This window comes from Myotis nattereri (assembly GCF_964212035.1).
Source record: "Myotis nattereri genome assembly, chromosome: 7".
NCBI lineage: Eukaryota > Metazoa > Chordata > Mammalia > Chiroptera > Vespertilionidae > Myotis > Myotis nattereri.
The window spans coordinates 22898298-22905461 of NC_138082.1; the positions used below are offsets into that span (position 1 = coordinate 22898298).

The 7164-nt window shown below is 41.4% G+C and overlaps 1 pseudogene across 1 annotated transcript; it reads right to left on the reverse strand.

Moving 5' to 3' along the window:
• Window positions 1-4056: 4056 nt before the first annotated feature.
• Window positions 4057-4727, reverse strand: LOC308522470 (small ribosomal subunit protein bS18m-like; annotated as a pseudogene). The gene is made up of 2 exons: window positions 4516-4727; window positions 4057-4266 (listed from the first exon to the last, which is right to left on the reverse strand). The product of its transcript is annotated as a small ribosomal subunit protein bS18m-like (transcript).
• Window positions 4728-7164: the final 2437 nt, after the last annotated feature.

Consider the following 7164-nt stretch of genomic DNA (forward strand, 5'->3'; position numbering starts at 1 on the left):
GCTCACACTGGTTTTCACATTTATTTTTATGGTTACTGCATTTTTACACGGCAAGTAAAACTGATTTTTCTCTTTATAACTGTGACATAAAGTTTTTAAAGAAGTAACTCTATTTAAATAAAATGTGAGTTGATTAAAATAAAAATACTAAAAAAATATCAGATAAAAGAGGAAGATGACGAAGGCAGAGGTGATAAAGGTGGACCGTGACTGAATGAAGAGTACATTAGGCAATCTTGTCTAAAAGAACCCAGCACAGAAATGTGGAGATTGAGGACACATTTGGGCATCTTTATATTTAGGTGAGGGTGCTTGCCTGATGTGTCCTCTGGCCTCCTCCTGGCTTCCATTTGCCCTTCTGTTTGTGAATGGTCACTGGGCTGAGTCACTGGGTCAGTCCAGTGACTGCCCCATCCTATGCCCCATGTTTCTGCCCCCTCTGACCAATGGGGGAGAGGCTTCCAAGGGAAACAGGCAGACTCTGATAGTCAGTGTAGGGCACTGTGTGTGTGTGTGTGTGTGTGTGTGTGTGTATGTGTGTGTGTGATTACACTGATCAATTGTGAACAACTGATATGGTCTGGTTAAGCCTGAACCCATGACTTCCCTTTTCAGACATCAGATTCCTCATCCTAAATGAAAAAGAGCAGATCGACTGGGTCTCAAGAAAGCAAAGGAAATGAACAACGAACTACAGCTATTACCATTGAGGGAGGAAGCCAGGCAAAATTGGGTGAAGGCAGAAAGACCTGAAGAACATGTGCTTTTAGATACAAATAGATTAAAAAAAGATGGAAACATAAAATTCAGGAAACGACATCGTCTAACTGAGTTATTACAGAGAGGCAGATTTGGGGACCATATAAAGAAAATGTGGCTAACAAAACCCATAAATTAAATAATATGGGTGGTTGAAATAAAGGCCTTTAATGAAACCCCCACTGTGAGAATTTCTGTGAAGGTTCCAGAATCCTCCGTTTGGAGTTACCTTGGGGATCGGTCTTAGGGCAGTTTGTGCCAGCTCTGGACTAGGCCTGCAGGAGGAGAGGTAGGGTACCTATTTCTGCTATTACTGTAAACTAAATTATTCTTTTTTTAAAAAAAATATATTTTATTGATTTTTTACAGAGATGAAGGGAGAGGGATAGAGAGTTAGAAACATCAATGAGAGAGAAACATCGATCAGCTGCCTCCTGCACATCCACTACTGGGAATGTGCCCACAACCGAGGTACATGCCCTTGACAGGAATTGAACCTGGGACCCTTGAGTCTGCAGGCCAATGTTCTATCCACTGAGCCAAACCAGTTAGGGCAAACTAAATTATTCTTGACTTCTTTCCTCCAAATCTCCTATTTGCATCCATGGTATTTCTGTTATATAGGCCCCAAGGTTTGTAACCTTTGGGGTCACAGTTCAATTTTCCTTTTCTTTAGTTTCTCCATCTAGCTAGTCATTAGCTCCTCCAGAGTTTCCCTGAGCAATTTCTTTGACTTCAGTGTCTTTCTGTTAATTCTTCCTGTTCACACTGCCATCTTCTTCAGCGAATTTTTCATTCAATAAATACCAAGTGCTTAATGTGTACTGGAGCAGGACCTGTGTCATCTTATGCCTGAATCCTTGGCCACAGTGCTGGGCATATAATTGGTGCTCAAGAGGTATTTTGAGTTGATATGAGGATGTCTCAGTCTTTTCTCTCCTGCTAGGGATGTTTCTGTTGCATTGGTGGGGAGAGAAAAGATCTCATGAGACCCTGGTCTAGTCTGAATTCTTAAGACTTTTCTGAAATTGACATCCTCCTAGGAATCTAGTTTGGGGATCCACACCAGCACTTCTTTGTACTACTAAAAAAGCCTAACTTGGGAGTATGAGAGGACAGTTGGACACCAGGGAGTTTAATTCACCGGGTGCCCAGACAGTCAAATAAATGAAGGTATGACATTGTAGGCAGCTGAGGGCCACTGGAGTTGTAGGGGGATGTCACCAGAGATCCTCTGCTTTTGGTCCTTGATCTATAAGTTAAGCCATCCCCTGCTTTCATTCTTTAATCAGTTTTCAGAGAATCCTCTTTCACTGGGAGAACCTAAGTTGTTATTTTTATTACTAAGGGTAATTGATAAACAGTATGGAAAAATTATATACGCAAACTCAATCCCTGTGTGGAGAAACAGCTTGTGGATGTAAGGGGGGTGCTTCATTATAAATAGGTAAATTTGTCCCTTGCTCATTGAAGAAATAATCAACCTTTAATGCTGGAGGTGCACATTGGAGTTTAGAGGAAAACAGCCCTTAACTTTCCATGACATACTTTTCAATAGAATCCCCTCATGGTAAATATTTTTCATTCCAGAATAATAATATGCCATAGTGTTTACAGAAAGATTTCTTATTCAACAATACAACGGTTGTGTTGTTTTGATTACATTGGTAATGGTCTCATTTTCCTTTTGTAAAAGGAATTCAGACATGTAACACAATTGTATCTCGACATCAATTCAGAGCATCATGAAGAATTTTGCCAAGAGAATTCAGTGAGTGGTGAATACCTTCTTTGCCCACATTTGGTTTCCTCAAATTACTTGTGATTCATAGGTAGCACAGATGTTCCCAGCTGCTGGAAAATGAAGCTTAAAGTTCATGCTGATAAGGAGAAAAATATCTAATTCAAATTCCAAGAATGGTTCCACCTAAATCAATTTCAACTTGAGAAAATGGGGTCAACTCTCTGTCCCCCAGAAGAACCACCCTGGCGATTTAAAAGTAAATCTTGAAGAATTAAATTATGTTGCTGTTCAGCTTTCACATGCACACTTAGGAAAAAAACCCCACCGCATCAAAGGCTGCCAGAATAACTCAATTTAGTGATAGTGGCAAAGCATTATGAAGAAAAGGCTTTCTAGGCAGCGAGCTTTGCTCGAGGGGACTGCTACACACTTCAATTGGTATCTGAGAGAAAAGGAGAAGTCTTCCAAATGAATAATTTTATGGCTTTGAACCACACACATACTGCTTGAATATCAAATTATTTTAAATGAGAACTTCAAAAAGATCTACCTATTAAATGAGTAAAGTGCCCTACACAGCTGCCTAACAGAACAAGGAGGTTTGGATCAAAATGACAGAGATGGATCTGGGTCGGGACACTGTCAGGCCAGGATTCCCAGGACCTATACAGGCTAGAGTTGACCTTCTTATGGAAATGGAGCATTGACCTCAGGATTTTGTAATCCAATCCAGCCCTCCTTTTTTCAGGTGAAAACGCTGAGGTCAGAACACAGGTGTCCTGCCAGATGCTGTCCCCAGTCAGTGTCTAGTCCAGACATATCCCAAGTTAACGTTCTTTGAGTGGCATGGAGAAAAGTTAGTGATTGGCAAACTGCTCTGGACTGAGGGACTAATGCAGTGGTCGGCAAACTGCGGCACGCGAGCCACATGTGGCTCTTTGGCCCCTTGAGTGTGGCTCTTCCACAAAATACTGGCTCTTCCACAAAATACAGACTTCTGTGCATGGGCCACGAAGTTTCAATCGCACTGTATGTGCGCGCCCGCATGTGGTATTTTGTGGGAGAGCCACACTCAAGGGGCCAAAGAGCCGCATGTGGCTCGCGAGCCGCGGTTTGCCAACCACGGGAAAGGCAGTGGTTTATGTGTCAACTTTTCTAGATGATATTTGCATTTTAAAAGGGAGCTTTAAGCCCTCACAGGTTTGGTTCAGTGGATAGAATGTTGGCCTGTGGACTGAAGGATCCTGGGTTCAATTCCAGTTAAGGACACATGCCTGAGTTGCAGGCTTGATCCCCATAGGGGGTGTGCAGGAGGCAGCCGATCAATGATTCTCTCTCATCATTTATGCTTCTATCTCTCCCTCTCCCTTTCTCTCTGAAATCAATTTTTTTAAGAAAAGGGAGTTGTAATGCCTTTAATCCTTAGCTCTTTGCTAAGGCAGGGAGTTTTCAGGCAACTGGATGAGGATGGGAGATTCCTCAAACTCCTCCCACCCCTCTTTTCTTTATTTTTAAATTTTAATATAAGTTTATTTATGATAATTTTATATAACTTACTCCTGATATTTGATGTTACAAACTTTATGGTCTTTGAGATGCTCAGGATCCTTGTATGTAATTGGCATAAATCCCATTATTTGAGCTTTCTTAATCACTTTTGTGATTTCTTTTTGTTTCTTCCCACAAAAACCTGTTAAGTGCCTTCAATGAATGTGTCCAGTAAATGGAGAAATAAAGGAGCAAAAGTTGTACATTCTTATAATCTACACCAGAGATGGTGAACCTATGACACGCGTGTCAGAGGTGACACGCCAACTCATTTTTTTGGTTGGTTTTTCTTTGTTAAATGGCATTTAAATATATAAAATAAATATCAAAAATATAAGTCTTTGTTTTACTATGGTTGCAAATATCAAAAAATTTCTATATGTGATACGGCACCAGAGTTAAGTTAGGGTTTTTCAAAATGCTGACACGCCGAGCTCGAAAGGTTCGCCATTACTGATCTACACATTTTCCACACAAGATATACTTTTTAAGAGGCTCCTTATAAGGATTTTCCATTAGAATGGGCAGGTCCTCATTGCTGGTTTCTGTTTATATTATGAACAACTTCTCCACAGCACCGCTTGGGTTCCTGGGCTGGGCAGCTGACAGCAGCCATTAGGAAGTGCGTGAACCTTTTCCTCCCCAGACCACTGCAAACAGCAACCACAAATGCCATGGTTCCTCAGCCCTCCTCTCCATACCCCTCTTTCCTATCAACAAGTAGATATCTCTCTATATAAAAGCCTAAGCCATTGTTTGACCAGTAGCTATGATGTGCACTGACCACCAGGAGGCAGACGCTCAACATGCAGGCATGGAAACATGGAACAGACTGATGAATCTCAGAGGGAAGGGGGGAGGGGAGAGGGCAGGAAGAGATTAACCAAAGATCTTATATGCATACTAGAGGCCCGGTGCATGGATTCGTGCACTGGTGGGGTACCTTGGCTGGCCTGCGGAGATCAGGCTGAATCAGTGCAGTGGGCCTCAGACATCCCCCAAGGGGTCCTGGATTGTGAGAGGGTGCAGGCCAGGCTGAGGGACCGGATTCGTGCACTGGGCCTCTAGTATTTTTAGTTGTCTATTGAGTGTTATAGAGGAGAACTACCTTGGTCTGGTAGTTGGAAGATCCAAATTCTTGTCCACTAAAGAGCCATGGGTGCCCCTTGGTTAGCTGGTTTACCCAAGTTGAGCTTCAGGGAACTGGGCCCATAGATATTTGCTCCCAGTTTCTTCTTTTTCAGGCTCATAAAAGCGAAAATGCTCTGTAGACTGGGAGATGTGATGGGAGGGTGTATTCATCATACCTTTTATTTTGTGTTTTTAATGCTTTGACATCTTGGGGCCTTGCTGACTCTGGAGAGATTGCTCCTTCCAGAGTTAGCTAATTCCTAAAGATAGCAAACAATTCACCTGCAACATACCAATCCAGAGCTCATACTCCCAACCAGCTTCTTTATCAAATTCTTATACACTGGGCAACTATTCTTCTGCCCTAACCACTCCAGGGCTCGATACCAGACAACTAGGGACAGTCCTGGGTCCTGGGGTCCCTCTGAAACTATCAGAATTAGCCAGTGCTGAACCTGATGACACTGCCTCATCTTCTCTCCTTTCAAAAACCACAGTGAAGGCTCTTATCCCCATAACCCCCTTGCTCCCTCTGCCATTTGACTGATCCTGTGCTTCTCCGTGTGGCACCTGGTGGCATGGCATGCCCACTTCTTTTGGGACCTATTAATGTATAACAAACTTAAAAAACATAATTACTTGATTATTTAAAAAATTAAGTCTCTCTTTTTTCTTTAGAGCTGTTTAAAGTCCACAGCAAAATTGAGGGGAAGGTATACAGATTTCCCATATTCCCCTCCACCCTCCTATACTCATAGCCTCCCTGACTGTCAGCATAACCCCCGTGAGTGGTACATTTTTTTTATAATTGACAAACTTACATTGACACATCATAGTCATTCAAAGCCCGTAGTTTATATTACTGTTCACTCTTGGTGTTATGCATTCAATGGGGTTGGACAAATGTATAATGACATGTATTCATTATTATGGCATCATACAGAGTTTTTTCACTGCCCTAAAAAATCTCTGTGCTCAGTCTACTCATCACCCCCCAACTCTTGGTAACCACTGATCTTTTAATTGTCTCAGTAGTTTTACCTTTTCCGGAATGTCATATAGTTGAAAGCATATAGTATGTAGCCTTTTTAGACTGGCTTTTTTCACCTGGTAATATGCATTTAAGATTCCTCCATGTCTTTTCCTAATATATTTTTATTGATTTCAGAGAAGAAAGGAAAGGGAGAGAGAGATAGAAACATCAATGATGAGAGAGAATCATTGATCGGCTGCCTCCTACATGCCACCTACTGGGATTGACCCTGCAACCCAGGCATGTGCCCTTAACTGGATTCGAACCTGCAACCCTTAAGTCCACGGGCCGATACTCTAACCACTGAGCAAAACCGGCTAGGGCATCATGGCTTGATTGATCAATTCTTTTTAAGCAAAAACTAATATCCCATTGTCCACCCCAGTTTATTTATCCATTCACTTACTGAATGACATCTTGGTTATGTCCAAGTTTTGGCAATTCTGAGTAAAGCTGCAATAAAAATCCATGTGCAGGTTTTTGTGTGGACATGTTTTTAACTCCTTTGGGTAAATACCAAGGAGAGTCACTGCTGGATCATATGGTACAAGTATGTTTAGTTTTTAAAGAAACACCAAACTATCTTTTAAAGTGACTGTACCATTGTGCATTCCCAACAGCGATGAGTGAGAATTCCAGTTGCTTCGTATACCCACCAGCATTTGGTGTTGCCAGTGTTCTGGATTTTGGTCATTCTAATTGATGTGTAGTAATGTCTCATTGTTGTTTTAATTTATATTTCTCTGATGATATATGATTTGGAGCATCTTTTCATATGTTTATTTGCATATATTTTCTTTGCTGAGGTGTCTGGCCAATTTTTAAAACTAGGCTGTTTATTTGGCCCATTTAAAAAATTAGGCTGTTTATTTTCTGATATTGTTGATTTATAAGAATTCTTTGTATATTTGGATAATAGTCCTTTATCAGATGTAGCCTTTGCCAATAG